Source organism: Erpetoichthys calabaricus, chromosome 7, assembly GCF_900747795.2.
Source record: "Erpetoichthys calabaricus chromosome 7, fErpCal1.3, whole genome shotgun sequence".
Taxonomy (NCBI): domain Eukaryota; kingdom Metazoa; phylum Chordata; class Cladistia; order Polypteriformes; family Polypteridae; genus Erpetoichthys; species Erpetoichthys calabaricus.
Window position 1 is genome coordinate 121,097,731 of NC_041400.2, and position 16,435 is coordinate 121,114,165.

Consider the following 16,435-nt stretch of genomic DNA (forward strand, 5'->3'; position numbering starts at 1 on the left):
ATGTTATCCATGATTTTTTTTCAGAGATTAATAAAAAAGAAAAAAATAATGTCTGAGTGCACAGGATGTGCCTTTTTAAAATTTTTATAGCATTAACCTCCAAAGAGGGTCCTTGCTTTACCAGGTCAACTGTGATATGAAATTGTAATTATGTTAAATAATGAACTGCAACAGAGTTTAAGCTTGCATGCAGACAGGTTAATGTAGTTATATTAAATAAAGAGTAGACAGGCAAGAATTAAAATAGAAGTGTGATAGATCATTCTAGTCAGTTTGAACAATGAAGCCCTGGAGCAGGGGTGGGCAACTATTTTTTATCAGGGGCAACATGAGAAAAACAGCTTGTTAAGGATGGCCGAACACATTCTGTCAACTGTTACATTACAGTAAACATGTTTTATTTCTTTTTTTCACCATAATAAAATTAATATAGACCACATATTCACAGACTATGTTTGATTTATTGAACCATGAAACATATGCACACTATGGCATGCTTTCTAACACAATGTACAATTCCTGACTGTGCAAAACAAAATGAGAAATACATTTTACTGCATCAATCACTGATAATATATTCTACTGCCTCTGTACCTTTGACAACTTAGTGGAAAGAATCAAGTCTTTCATGAGCTTCAACTAGTGCACTGAAGTCAGATGTAATTCCTGATATTATTCGCAGTACAGCATACAGATGGTCCACACTGAGAGAAGATGTGTACCTGGATTTGTTGAATTTCATTACTGACAATGTCTGTTCACATATGTATGTTGATCCAAAAAGGACAAGCATTCTCTGAGCTAGTCTTCTCAAGTGTGGGAAATTCTCCTTTTTGAGAGAATTGTAGAATGTCAGTAATGGCACTGACTTGAAGTGTTCTGCCAGTAATGCATCAGACTACAAGTCTAAAAGTTCAAGCCATACCTCCCTGGGGTCACTGTCCACATCACATGTAAAAGAAGAGGAGATGGTAAACATTTCATTTTTCACTGCTGCAAAGTCTTCCGATTGCCTGAAAAACTCACAATGCAGTGTCTGGAACATGGTGGCATATCTGTTAAGCTGATCGGCAGATAGATTCTTTCCTGTCAGTGTGGTAAGTTTTGTCAATGTGTTCCTCTCTACTTGTTGAGAGAGAAGCAGCAGCTTCCTCACAAAGGCCTATGTGCAAAAAGACCTTTGCATTGCAGTTTTATTTTCAGTCCATTCATAAGTGCAGTCACATCAACAGCAAATTCTAAGTCTGATAGACACTCTATGGTGCTTAGTTCAGGATGGGTTTTTTCTGTCATTTGAGAAAAAAACGGAGTGGTTCTCGTACACGATGTGCTGTGGGTGTTTCCTCGCTTATGTGCACAGGTGAAGAATCGTCCGCATCCGTAACTGATGCCAGGAGCTGCTAATCGCCACACCTGTGCCACGTCCCCATTATACTGTATATAGCAGGAGTGCGAGTGCGGAGGGGAAAGAGAAAGAAAATCGAGAAAATGAATGGAGGTTAGTGGAAGAAGAAGAGAAAGTTGGAAGCTGAAAGCTCGTGAGAGAGAGAGAGTGAGTGAGTGAGTGAACTTTTGCACCTTTCCCCTTGCTTCATTGGGGTCCTCATTGACCAGCTCATCCGGTTACATTATCGACGGTGTTGGGTTTGAAAGGCTCCCAAAAGGGAAGTGGGAGCGTGAAGCAGAACATGCATTGTCACAATGTTGTGTTCACTGGTGACCTTGTTCAGTGTATATTTTTCTGAAAATTTGCTTAGACAAACTTTTAACAGCACCAAATGATGCTTTGTGAGGCCAGTGTAACATCACAAAGCTGTAGCAGCCATATTGGATGGGACAAACCAAACCAAGTATTTAACACTGATCCTAGTAGTGGGCTAAAAATTAGCAAAAAGGCTATAAATACATTTAAACACAAACAACACACACAGAAGGAAATTGAAAAAGTCTCAATGTATTCATGTCTTAAAGGTAATGTCTTTTTGCATGGACATGTTTTAATGAAGGTACCAAGAGTGCTGTGTTGTTGATGCAAACAGGAAAGCGTGAAAAGCAGTGGCAGTAAATTAGGAAAAGCATTGGGTTAAAAAATAAATCTGTAGGAGGCAAGCCATTGTCACACATGTGTGAACAGGAGGCCACTGAAGGGCTTGGAGAATAATGGTAACACATCTGCCCTGGGGGTAGGGGGGTGCACTAACGCTCTTTCTAAATTCCCTGCAGACCTTTCCCGGGAAATCCCACTGGAAGCCACTGCCTCGACTTGGAACACGTCACTTCTGGTCCCGGCCCCGAGGACGACATCACTTCCGGCCCTGGCCCCGAGGACGACATCACTTCCGGTCCCGAGGACGACATCACTTCCCCCAGACTTCCTATAAAGCCTCACTCCCTTGCTCTGGAATTCAGTTCTATTTTGAACTCTGTCTTGTAAACATTACTTGCATTCAAATTTTTAGTTTTTTTTGCAGCCAGGATACAGATTATACGGGTGGCTGTCCCCAAACCTTTGCCTTGTTTCATGTCTCTTCTTGTCACACCATCTGCAAAAAAACATACTGTTCTGAAATTCAATTGCAAGCAGTTTATTTCAAAATAACTATGCTGATATTATTTATACCCTTACACCTTTTTTGTACGCGTAAACATACTTGGCAAATAAAGTCATTCCAATCCAATTCATTTGCATGAGCAGTTTATCTGTATTTGTAATATGTTAATAAGGCTGACCTAGTGCATACCATCGATAAGATTAAGAATTCATCTCTACCTAATAGCTATACAGCACCTGCCAGACCTTGCCATATCTTATAACAGAGCATTCGTCTTAGTGTATTAGCACAGAGTACTGCAATTATCTGCTGTAATGTAACTGTGTATTCAATGAGACATTTATCCAAATCTGTTCTGTTTTTTTATTTTATTTTTCAGCATAAAACATTGCACATAACAGTAACAATGAAATGGCTTTTGCAGCCAGGAGACTATATTGTAAGGTCTATTGAAGTTCTCCATTGTTATTGGAATGTATCTTATAGTTGTTCTTGCCACTAGTTGCATAATTACATAAAAATGTAACAATATGTCCTGCATTTTCTTTCGTAAGCAGAAGTAAAAGACCTGAAGAGCTCAAACCCTTCTTTCTAACGCCATTTGTCTTCCATCCATCCATCCATTTTCCAACCCGCTGAATCCGAACACAGGGTCACGGGGGTCTGCTGGAGCCAATCCCAGGCAACACAGGGCACAAGGCAGGAACCAATCCCGGACAGGGTGCCAACCCACCGCAGCCATTTGTCTTCTCAGTTTTATTATAGTAGTGTACTTCTTAATAAATGCGTTTTTTTCTTTTTTTCCCACTATCTTATTTGGTGATTTATTGGGTAGTTCATAAGTTGCAAGGCCAAAGAATTAAGATTAGATAAAATGTTACTCCCTTAATCTAATATTACAAAATGTTTCCTAGAAGGTAGAAACTGTATACTTCTAAACAGATTACAATATGCAAGCTTTCCATGCAACTCGGGCCCCTTCTTCAGCCAAAGCTTGCATATCGTAATCTTTTTAGTTAGCAAATAAAAGGTGTCATTTTGCTTGATTTCTCACTACATTCATAATGGCTAATACGGTACAACACCCTAGTAGTGTAATTCTAAACAATCAGTACTTTTTGTAAGCTGGAAAGCTGAAGGCATCAATCATCACCAAAAGAAAAGTAAAGTGCAAAATAGTGTCCTCACAGGTGGTGCAGTGGTAGTGCTGCTGCTTTGCAGTAAGGAGACTGTGGAAGATTGTGGGTTCGCTTCCTGGTTCCTCCCTGTGTGGATAGCGCTTTGAGTACTGAGAAAAGCGCTATATAAATGTAATGAATTATTTTCACAGGAGACCAACTAAGCAATTATGGATTAGTTAGGGCTGAGTCAACAGGGTCAGCCAAATTTTTCATTCTAATTATAAGTAAACTAGAGGTGAGCAAAATTTAGTCCACAAAACAATTCAATTTGTAGCAGTGGTTATATTATAGAATTTTGAATGGAAATAGGTCATGTTGAAGTGGCACCTATACAAATCTACATTAATTCTGGCTTATACATATGTAACAAATATGAATGACAAAGAATTCATTTTTAAGAAATTCAGATATAATCACTATAAACTTATAATGGCTGAAGACTTTAATTGTATGTAAATTGTAGACTTCAACAGGTGTTCAGCAACTACAGCTGTAACATCTAAAACTGCAATGGAAAATACTTGATTTATTATGTATCACTGTCTTTCTAATACCCAAATTTGAGAGAATATTCTTTCTTATTTTCAGTATGTTATACTTACCTAAGAATTGATTACTTTTTTATCAGTACTAATTAACTACGGTAGTCTCTTTTAAGTCTTTGAGACACAATGATATTGTCATCTTTGAACATGCTCCACTTATTCTGGAGCTCAAATCATCATACCATATAAACTCAAGTCAACATAACCGCAGACTTAACCCATTGTTGCTAGCAGATGAGGATTTTTAAAAAATAATTTCCACACAAACTATCATTTTTTTAAATACCAATGCTTCCCCAGAGGTTTCTGCAGGAATACAATTAAGGTAGTTAAAAAAATCTCTTTTATTTCACATATACATAAATTAAAGAATGGAAAAGCATAAGAATTGATCAAGAATATGCTGTATTGCCAGATGAGACACTCCTTAGGAAAAGGTTGTTTGTTTAATTTTAATTTAATCTTTTGACTACAAGATAAACAGAACAACTCATATCATTATTAGAAACATGGAGAAATAACTAATACAGTTTTAGCTCAACAAATGCATAAATAAGAAGCTTACAATACAATAATAGAACTTAAAAATACAGCAAAAATAAAATTGGGGTGAACAAATAAATAATAAATATAATGAAGAAATACTATAAGTCCTTATATTGCTAAAGAAGACAAGGCTTAAGAGAGGGATTTTATTTGATAAATTATAAACATCACATCTCAATGCTCTAATGACTTCTGAACCTCTCTGAATTACAAGATACAATAAACTCACTTCTTCTTCTACTTCTTCTTTTGGCTGCTTCCGTTAGGGTTTGCCACAGCAGATCATCTTCTTCCATATTATCCTGTCTTCTGCATCTTGCACTGTCACCCCCATCACCTGCATGTCCTCTCTCACCACGTCCATAAACCTTCTCTTAGGCCTTCCTCTTTTCCTTTTTCCTGGTAGTTCTATCCTTAACATCCTTTTCCCAATATACCCAGCATCTCTCCTCTGCACATGTCCAAACCAACACAATCTTGCCTCTCTGACTTTGTCTCCCAACTGTCCAACTTCAGCTGACCCTCTAATGTCCTCATTTCTAATCCTGTCCATCCTTGTCATACTCAATGCAAATCTTAACATCTTTAACACTGCCAGCTCTGTCTCCTGCTTTCTGGTCAGTGCCACCGTCTCCAACCCATATAACATAGCTGGTCTCACTACCATCCTGTAGATCTTCCCTTTCACTTTTGCTGATACCCGTCTGTCACAAATCATTCCTGACACTCTTCTCCACCCACTCTTTTTTTTCACCTCTCTTCCACAATTCCCATTCACTATAGAATGGAAAAGCTGCAGGCCCAGACGGACAACCAGTGGAATTTTATAAAAAGCTGTTAGTGCTATTATTGTTATTAGTGTGTACAGTGGCTAGAGAGAAAACAATTCTACCCAAAATATTATTCCAAGCATCAATTACTTTCTTTCTAATGAACAATAACTTCTTAAAATGTCCATTATACAGACTAATTATACTCCTGAATAATGATATTAAGTGTTCGGTAAGTGTTTTAGCTAGAAGAATTAAAGTGCTTCCTGCTGTACTACCACTACCAAAACCTGGATTTTATAAAGACAGAAACATACAATCCAATCTTCAGCACTCTCTAAATATAATATCAGTAGACCCCCGCGAAGATGCAGTTCATGGTTTGTGGCCTCAGTTGTTCGCGGATAACTAATAATTGTTAGCAGAAACCGCAAATATCCTCTGTAATTTTTTTATGGCTTTTTTCATGGCAATACTGAACTGTAGAGAGAACAAGAAGCAACCGTAGAGGAAAATGCGGCTTGGGATGGTGAAAGTAGCCAATCCGAGAGTGTACTGTACCTGAATTTGAAACTGTAACTCCCAGCAGTCCCTGCAGTGGCTCCGATTGGTCTTCTGCTGAAGGTGCAGGGGCTGTTGGGGTCAAAGGATGTCAGCGAGGCTTTTAAAAAGGGGGCCGATGACCAAAAGAAAAAAAAGTTTTTGTAATTTGTGTTTCAAGTTCCTGTCTCTCTGCCTGCCTTCTGTTGGAATAGCTGTACTTATTCATTTTGTCCTGGATTGTTTCGTGGTTGGGGTCTGTATTGTCTGCCATCTGCCTGTGTATATGAGGACTATAAGTGGATTTGTTGCTATCCTGCGAAGAAAGGAGCGCTCCTAAACCTGTCCACCCGTCTTCACCATTCCAGGAACTACCAGTAGGACTATCTTTACAGTCCCATTCAACGTGCGGATCTCTGGACTATCTATCTTCAACATTACATTTCATTTGTTGCCGTTTTTCATGGACTTTACTGTGTGTGTTTTGTTGGTGCTTTGTTTTATTTAATGTATAATTGGCGTAAGGGGAACAGGGGTGGTATCGTTGTTTTCATTTGTTTTCATTACATTCTTTATTTGCTGTTTCATTACCAGTTTGCTTTGTTTTGTCTCTGTTTGTGAGTACATGCAGGTCGGGTCAAGGTTGGGTGCCACCCTGGAATCTCCAACAAAAAAATAATTATATCACTGTCTTCTCGACGGTGTGAATCTTAGCGGCACCAGGCCACTAAACAGTGTAATTCATTTCTCTTTGCTGCTGATTGACTGCTGCCCTGTGACGCATCTCCAGCTGAGTGTTCTCGTGTTTTCTGTTTTGTTGTTCTTAATCCTTAAACCGCCGCAACAGGCTATAGTCGTTTCCCAGTGCCATTTGCCAGCACGTAGGAGCCATGTATATTCGGCGTCATACATTCATTGAATGCCGCAACCGGCTATTGTCGGTTCCCAGTGCAATTTACCAGCACGCTGGAGCCCATCAGTCAGTGCCATACATTCGTTGAGCAGCCAGCTCATGACCACTGCCGGCCCCTACAGCACTGCAGCCTCACTGTGTCAGGGATTGAGCCGCTGCGCTAGACTAGTAACTGCCAGCGTCAGCGCTTATCTCTGTGTGCTTGTGTGCAGCCAGTTCAAGTGCAGTTGGCGCGGTGATTTACTGAATTTTATCAATGGCGTCAGTTGCACTTTGTACATATTGTTCTAGTAGTTTTTTAAATAGTTTTTACAGTTCATTGGCAGTGTGTAAAATGATCAGTGTTGCAGTAATTGTGATGCTCTTTGCATGAAAAAAATGTGTTCCATTAAAATTTAACTTTTCTTTGTGAATTGTGACATTTACTTAAAAAGTGCAGCAAAAAAGTATCTGGCATCCAGGGATGCATTAACCTCCAAGTATGTGGCAGTTTAAGGTTAAAGGCCCAAGATGCAGTTGAAACGCCCTGCACCTTCTAAGGCTTCTGGCAATAAAAATGCACTTGCATGAATTACAATACATATAGCGGTAACATCTGTATTTTATATTCTAGCACAGTGGGTGACATATCAGTACAGTACTGTGCAGTATATGGGTTTACCTTTACATTCTTTTTTTTATGTAATGTATTACGCTGAGGTTGAAATGAAATTAAAGTGTTTAGGGGGCATATTTAGGGTTTAAATTATAAAAATAGGCATTTTTTTAACCACATCCATAATTCGCGGTTTTTCACAATTCGTGGGTGCTCTAGGAACGTAACCCCCGCAAATTTCGTGGGTGTACTATACTCACCTGCAGAGTGTGACTCTCCAAAGATCTTACTATACTAGGACGCATAAAAGCTTTGAATGGGTGTATCTATTTACCATGCTGTCCAGGTTTGGGTTTGACTCTAATACAGCGGTTCTCAACCTGTGAGTGGTCCGCGGACATTTGCCTGGTGGTCCGCGAGCAAAGCCTGAATTGCATGTACTGTATTTTAAAAATTATCAGTAGTGGTCCGTGGCTGAGACACACATTTTTTAAGTGGTCCTTGAATCTCAAAAGGTTGAGAACCGCTGCTCTAATATATCTACATGAATTGAATTATTTTATATTAGTCCAGAAACCTCAGTCCATATTAAAAATATGTACTCATATTACTTGAATTTGAACACTGAACCAAACAAGGGTGTCCATTATAACTGGTGATTGCTAATGAAGAATTAGCTTTCATCTCCAGAATCAATCATAGATAAAACTGAGAAAAAGGATATGCTGTATGCAATTGTGAATGTGGCAGTGAATTTATAGTAAGGGACCAGGATATGAAATATAATCATGCTGAAAATTCCTAACCAGGGAAACAAAAAATAAGAAACCAAAACATTAAGCCAGAATCATAGTCAGAAAACAAAGCAGGGGACTGCTATCCAGAGCTTCAGAAAACAACAATAAATGAAGACAAATGAGTTTGAGTGAATCCATAATCTTGGACAAAGTGTCCCACTGCAGAACTGGCTTTAATAAGGTAAATGTCAGATGGTTCGACTTCCTGGTACACCCCCTAACAATTGTGCTTTTTGTCATGGCAATAGGACCAGAAAATGAAAAAAATGGTGTCATGGGAAAGTGAAATTAATTTTTAACGCCAATAAAATGAACTTAAAATAAAAGACAAACCTTTTGACTATAGTTTAGCTTTGCCCTCTTGTCCCATCTTCTTGTTCAGTTTTTTGACTCCTTGTAATTTGATCTCCAGATTCTTTTCACTCACCGTAATCTTCGAGCACTTTTTCTGCCCTTAACAGAAGGACACAGTTTAAACAGGGAAGCCTTTATCTGTTGCCCCTTTACGTGATAATTACCTATTTCAACTTTCTCTGACCTATGCACTATTCAATCCGTGGTAGATGTACAGGATTGCAATAATTACACATCTCAATATTGATAATGTACGTCTTCTGACCAACTACGCTTCAAACTTACAGTTTTACACTTTCTTCTGTAGTCTTCTATATACAAACCAGAAATTTTCTTAAAAACATCAAACTTCCCACACCTTTAACCTATATCTATCCCTGAGGAAATACTGGCTACTGTGAATGAAAATTCTGACAGAATCTCAAAAGTATATACACATTTTCAAGGGATTTACCCTATTACTAATATTAGAGAATGATGGGAAAGGGATTGTTCATTTAAAATTCCAGGAAAGTAATAAATTTCAGCCTTTCATAAAATACATTCTTATTTAACATGCAATATGCACACAATAACTCAGTTAATATTGAGTCATTGCTCACATACATCTTTTTTAAAATTGTCTGAAATGTAAACTTCTGAGTATTGATTATATTTCAAGAGATTCTAGTCATTTTGAAATCTTCACATATACCAAGGTTTGTTTTGAATCATTTCAATTCTTTACAGTTTAAAGACTGGTTTGTTCCCCAGTAATTAGAACATTAGAACACTAGACGAGAACAGGCCATTCAGCCCAATAAAGCTTGCCAGTCCTATCCAATTATTTCTTCAGAAAAAAACATAAAATTGAGTTTTGAAAGTCCCTAAAGTCTTACTGTCAGCCACACTACTTGGTAGCTTATTCCAAGTGTCTATTGTTCTTTGTGTAAAGAAAAACTTCCTAATATTTGTGCGAAATTTACCCTTAACAAGTTTCCACCTGTGTCCCTGAGTTCTTGATAAATTCATTTTTAAATAACAGTCTCAATCTACTGTACCAATTCCCTTCATAATTTTAAACACTTTAATCATGTCATTTCTTAATCTTTTTTTTGCTTAAACTGTTGTCACAAAAGCCATAAAGAGCCATATCAAGGTTTGGGGCAGCCACCCGTATATTTGGTTTCCTGGCTGCAAATTGTCGTATAAATGATAGCACTGATGTGCATAAAACCGAGTCCAAAACAGAACTGAGGGAAAAGAGAAAAGGTGGAGGCTTTTAAAGTGGAAGACAGGAAGTGAGATCAAAGGGGTCGGGCTCATGAATGTCTTCAGCCATAAGTTCGAGCCTGGACGTGACATCACAGGGGCCGGAGCTGGGATGGTCTCTTTCCATAGGCTCGGTCCCAGAAGTGACGTCAAGAGGGCCAGGTGGAATCGTCCGTGAATAGTCTGTAGGAAAGGGAGAAAAAGAGTCAGTGCACTCTGCCACATCCCGGTATGACTCGGAACTGCCTTTACTCAAGCCCTTTAGCTGCCTCCCATGCACACGTGTGTGACACTGTATAGGCTCAGCTCTTTTAATCTTTCCTCATAATTCAACACCTGTAGCCCTGGTTGCTCTTCTCTGGACCATTTCTAGTTCTGTCATGTCTTTTTTTGTAGCCTGTAGACACAAAACTGCACACATTACTCGAGATGAGGCCTCACCAGTGCATTATAAAGCTTGAGCAGAACCTCCTTGGACTCGTACTCCACACATCATTCTATATAACCTAACATTTTGTTAGCCTTCTTAATGGCTTCTGAACACTGTCGGGAAGTCGATAGCTTAGAGTGTACTATGACTCCTAAATCCTTCTCATAAGGTGTACTCTTGATTTTCCAACCGCCCATTGTGTATTCAAACGTAACATTTTGACTTTGTATGTGTAAAACGTTACATTTACTGACATTAAATTTCATCTGCCACAAATCTGTCCACGCCTGTATGCTATCCAAGTCCTTCTGTAATGATATAACAGATTCCAAATTATCTGCTAATCCACCTCTCGTGGTATCATCTGCAAACTTAATCAGCTTGTTACTTATATTGTTATCTAAATCATTTATATATATTAAAAATAGCAGCGGCTCTAGCACTGGCCCCTGTGGAATACCACTCTTAACATCTGCCAGTTCTGATGAGGTTCCTCGCACCATCACCCTCTGCTTCCTGTGTCTGAGCCAATTCTGCACCCATCTAAAAACATCACCCTGATGCCCAACCTCTCATGTGGCACCTTATCAAATGCTTTCTGAAAGTCAAGATAAATAATATCATATCCACCACTCTGATTGCATCCTTTTGTTGCCTCCTCATACAATTCCAGCATGTTAGTAAAACACGACCTCCCTCTTCTGAACCCATGCTGACTGTTCAGAATAACTCCTGTCCTTGACTGGTGTTGCTCAATCTTATCCTTAATAATTCCTTCCATTAATTTTCCTGTGATGCATTTTAAGCTTACTGGCCTCTAGTTGCTTGGATCTGCCCTGTCACCCTTTTCATATAATGGGATAATATTTGCCAATTTCCAGTCCTTCGAAATCTCTCCAGTGCGCAGTGACTTCCTAAAAATATGTGTCAAGGCTTTATATATGTACTCGCTAGCCTCCTTAACAACCCAAGGTTAAATATTATCTGGTCCTGGTAATTTGTTTGCTTTCAGCCTATTTAATCTTAGCAGTACTTCTCCCTCTACAATTTCCAAATACCTCAGTACCTCCTTAGTAGTCCCGTTTATCTCTGGGAGGTTATCCAGTTGCTCACTTTTGAAGACCTGAGAAAAATGTAAGTTTAGGGAATCTGCTATTTCATTTTCTGCATCTTTTAATTTCCCTTTACTATTTCTTATGCACTTGACCTCCTCCTTGACTGTTCTTTTACTACTAAAATATTGAAAGAATCTCTTAGGGTCTTCTTTTGCCTTATCTGCTATATTCCTCTCCAGCTGTCTTTTAGTCTCTCTGATATCCTTCTTAATGGTTATGCTCATGTTCTCATACGCTCTACAATTCACTTTGGAGTCATTAGTCTTATATGCCTTATAAAGCAGTTTTTTTCCTTTGCAGTTTCTTTTTAAAATCTTTATTAATCCACTGCGGAGTTATTTTTTTAATTTCCTATTCATTCCAAATTTAGGTATGTATCTGTTCTGCATTACATGTAAAACATTTTTAAACCTGTTTCACTGCTCCTCAACTGTCTCCACACTTAAAAGCTTATCCCACTGTATCCTACTTAGACATGGCTGCATCTAGTCAAAATTTGCCCTGCCAAAGTTCAACTTAACAATTTTAGTCTTTGCATCTGCACTCTTACAAAATACTGAGAATTGTATTACATTATGGTCACTTGACCCTAGTGGTTCAATCACCTCTACACTCTCAATTCTATCCTGATTATTACAAAACACTAAATCCAGACAAGCTTCACCCTTCATTGGTGCTTTAACATACTGTGTTAAAAAACATTAGTTCCTGATAAGGTGTTTCTGCTACTGTATCTTCCTTCTTTTTGAAATTTGAGGATCCAGATCTCAAATCTGACCTGGTATTACCATAAACACATGGCATCCACTTCTTGAAACATGAAGGCCGCATACAAAATGTTGGTATAATATTCAGAGGGTGTAAAAATTTTATTTGGATCAATAATTTGTATATAATCTCCAACACTAAAATAAAGTTCACAATCAAATAAGTGAATGAATTTTGAAAATGGTACATTTATATCTTAAACAATTTAATGCAATCAAACAAAAATGTGATATGATTTTTTACAAATTTTTACAAAAATATTCTTATTTAATACTTTTATGATAATAATACACTTTTCAGGTGTCAACACTTAATATCAGTCAGCTACGACGATCAGATTTCAGCTACGGTTTATGTTATTACATACTGTAGATAGCTGTAACCTATCCATTATCCAATCACCTAATTAAGCAAATTGTATTCTGAATAACCTGAACTGGTAATGACTGGTATTATAGTACAATTATCAGTAATTATGCATTTATGGTTATTCAAATGCTACAGTGTACACGCTTTTTTCTTTTCAAATATAAAAGAATATTCACTGTAGATCTGTAAGACATATAAGCCCTTTCACAAAGATTTTTTTTTCTGTTCTTAAACTGACAAGTTGGAACATTTTAATCTGCTATACAGTCACCCTTATTTACAGATTATCCAGGCTAAAGAGAAAGCCATATAGCTCTACATCATATGTCATTCCTGAAATTTTCAAGAAAAGACCCTGGAAACCTTCACCCAAAGTGCCTAATAGAAAGTTACTTTGAGCCTCTGCTGTTCTCTGCTTTTGTAACTGCAGTCCAGATAATTACACCGCCGCACAACTTTTAAAATAGCACCACTCTGAAAAGCAGCGATAAACATCACTTAAATCCTTGGATGCCCTGAATTCTTTCTTTAAAAGCTGTGAACTTTAATGGAATCAAATAATTTTGTTTCTTTGCTTCTGTAAAAACATGTTTCACCCAAGAAGCAGATATTTACTGTCAGTAAGTGCCATGCAAGAGAGAACTACATGAGAGATCTGTCATCCGTTGACCTAATGGTGTTTCTTTTCAGTAGTACCTAGTGTAGGACGTGAAAGGCTGAGCGGTCCTTTGATATACTGAAAGAGTTGAAGTGATTTCTCTCTCAAGTTCATTTAGTGGAATGGGAAAGAACTGTCAGACTTTAAAAAAATGAAGAAACCATCACATTGGAGTGAATTTGTCAAGAAAATGTAATCATTTTAAAGATGATGGTGAGGAGTATACAAACTGCCTGTATTACTAATATCCATCCATCCATCCATTATCCAACCCGCTATATCCTAACACAGGGTCAAGGGGGTCTGCTGGAGCCAATCCCAGCCAACACAGGGCACAAGGCAGGAAACAAACCCCGGGCAGGACACCAGACCACCGCAGGTATTACTAATATCTACTGGATTAATTTAACAGATGGAATGAAAATTGCATGTTTCAGTGATTAGAGCCACTACTTTATTGCCCAGGACACTGAAGATCAGCACTAGGGGCCTCATGTATAATGCCATGTGTAGAACTCACACTAAAACATGTCGTACGGACAAAAGTGGAAATGTGCGTATGCACCGTTTATACATGAGGCCCCAGATCTGGTCAATGTGTATACTGTTTGCATGGTCTTCTTAGTTTTGCCTGGGTTCATTAGATTCCTTACAAATTCGAAATGTATGCTTGTTAAAAGTTTTGTTTAATTAGAAATTTTTAATGGCTTGGTATGAATGAGTGTGTTATTCTGTCTTGGACGGATTCATGCCTTAAATCTGACGCTGTCCATTCTGTACTGGAACACAGTCAGCATATTAGGAAAAAAATATATTTTTTGATCTTTCCAAATTGTTTCATGCTGCTGGTTTAATTTCAGGATAGAGGATTTTTATCAGAAAATGTTAATAAATTATGAGAATGGATAATTGACTGCTGGTAAAGCCATTATTACTTTCTTTTATTTAAGATTAAAAGATGGTTGGTGTGCATGTTTATTGCACATAAGGTATTAATGCCATAATAAAAGCACTCCTTGTTTTGGGTAAACTTACTAGTGAGCTGGCAATTATTTACCTGTGTTTTAGTTGACTGAGCTCCAGGCCTGTCGTGGTAACTGTTTATGTTGATTTTACACCTTCTCTTGTTTTCGTGTTTTTTCCTCAAGCTGTACAGATTTTCCTTCCATATCCCAAAAGCATGCAGGTTATTTTGACAGATTACTTCAAATTGCTTCTCAGAAAAGTGTAAAGGTTTGAATATGGTGTTATTGATTTGGAGAAAGGTTATAATAGAGTGACACGTCAAGAGGTCTGGCGGTGCATAAGAGAGAAAGGAGTACCATAGAAGTATGTGTGAATTGTCCAGGATATAAATGAGGGAGTGAGGACTCAGGTTAAAAGCAGTGTTGGGGTAACAAACAAGATCCCAGTTAAATTAAATCTGCACCAGGGATCTTCTTTAAGCCCTTACCACTTTAATCTGGTTATGGATGTGTTAAGTCAAGGGATAAAAGGCAAATATCCCTGGTGCATGATTTTTAATGATAACATTAATGCCAGAAAAGAGTAAGTGGAGAAGATGTTGGAAGAATGGAGAAGAGTTTTGGAAGATAGAGGGTTACAGATAAATAGGAAGAAGACAGAATATATAAGGCTTATTGATGATCAGGATTCAGAATTTAACCTGCAGGTTTACATATTGAAAAGAGTGGATAAATTTAAATAACTAGGATCAGTGCTAGCCCAAAATGAATAACCCATAGAGTGCAATATAAATGGAACAATTTGTATCAGGAGTATTGTGTGATCAAAAAATTAAGGTGAAGGTTAAAGTTAAGGTTTTTAAGAACGTGGTAAGACCAGCAATGATGTATGGAGCTGAGACATGGGCAGTAAAGGGAGCGCAGGAGAAGAAGTTAGATGTGGCTGAAATTATAAACTTGAGATGGATGTGTAGAACTATGAAAAAGGATGGAATAAGAAATGAGACAATCGGAGGTGGAACAAAAGTGGGAGACATATACACAAATAGGTTGAAGTGGTATGGACATGTGATGAGAAGAGACAATGAATATGTGGCCAAAAGAGTGATAGAAATTGGAAGTACAGGGGAACAGAAAACAAGGGAGGTCAATGCGGAGAAGGACAGATAAAATAAAATAATATCTGAAGTAACAGGTCTTGACTAGTGAGCAGGTGCAGGACCTAAGCTGTTTAGAGAAGGTTGATCAAGCCCATCGACTCTACATAGAAGTGGGAAAAGATGAAGAGGAAGAAGAAGACTCCAAACTGCTTGTTAATGCTGAGTATGTGTGAGTGTGCCCTTGGGTCTATGATCTTAAATTAAATTATGTGGTAAGAAGACATTTACCTGTTGCTGTTTCTTCACCGTAAAAAAAGTTTTGAAATCTGACCGCTATCAACACTCTATTTTGGGAGTCTACAACGCCAAGTTCTTATAATTTGGGTTACGGTGAACATATACACATACATGTTCTAAACACATCATCTCTGATGTCAATGATTATGCCAAAACACATGCATTCTATAGGAAGCATAAGCTCATGGATGTATTTCACCATCAAATTGGATTAAATGACCGAGTTGAAAGTCTTGACTTTAACCAGTTTGTCCTCTTTCCCTTAATATATGGATCAAGTATGGCATTACTGGGTCCTTCTGTAAATGTTTGTGAGTGGGCCATGGCGGTAATGCTTATGATGGGCTAGAAGGATCCTTCATGTCATGGCACTCCCTGACTGCCTGTTCCCTTATGCCCCTTTGTCTATTGGGAAAATATGACAGCAATAATGGAAGACTATAAACCACTCATTCTCACTTGAGAGACTTTCAATATTTTTTCCTTAATACTGTACACCAATATGAAATTTAAGTGGCAAAATGTTCAATTTGGCATGTAGCACAGTTTTTTTTTATTTCTCCTGGGTGTGCATGGAACGATTAGGACAGATATACAATGCATACTTGACTTAAAAAGTGGCCTTAGGCAATAACACCTGCAAAAAAACAAATCATTTGACTGTAAGAAAAGGTATAATATCCCTCCAA